Genomic DNA, 268 nt, shown 5'->3' on the forward strand with positions numbered 1-268 from the left:
GCCCTTGTTAATCCCTACTTTCCTGAACTGCTATACAACTTCTTACATGTTGCACATATAATCATCAACTAAACCCTCTTTACCCTTTTCACTATTACACCTTTCTGTAAGGCTACCTTGATGTCCAACACATGTAATCTTACAACAAAAATATCTGACAGCAAGCATATTATCAAAAACAGTCCGATCAGAATTTACAATTCAAGTAAAAAATTCTAATGATTTAATACAAATAGTTTTGACTTATAAATATTAACCTAGCATTGCT

General features: G+C 31.7%; 1 protein-coding gene across 3 annotated transcripts in view; it reads right to left on the reverse strand.

Annotated features, from left to right (window-relative positions):
* Positions 1-268, reverse strand: part of LOC119581946 (diphthine methyltransferase-like) — a 9364-nt gene that overhangs the window by 3032 nt on the left and 6064 nt on the right. The gene's annotated exons all lie outside the window — the stretch shown is intronic.

The sequence above is a fragment of the Penaeus monodon genome, chromosome 15 (assembly GCF_015228065.2).
Source record: "Penaeus monodon isolate SGIC_2016 chromosome 15, NSTDA_Pmon_1, whole genome shotgun sequence".
NCBI classification, from domain to species: Eukaryota; Metazoa; Arthropoda; class Malacostraca; order Decapoda; family Penaeidae; genus Penaeus; species Penaeus monodon.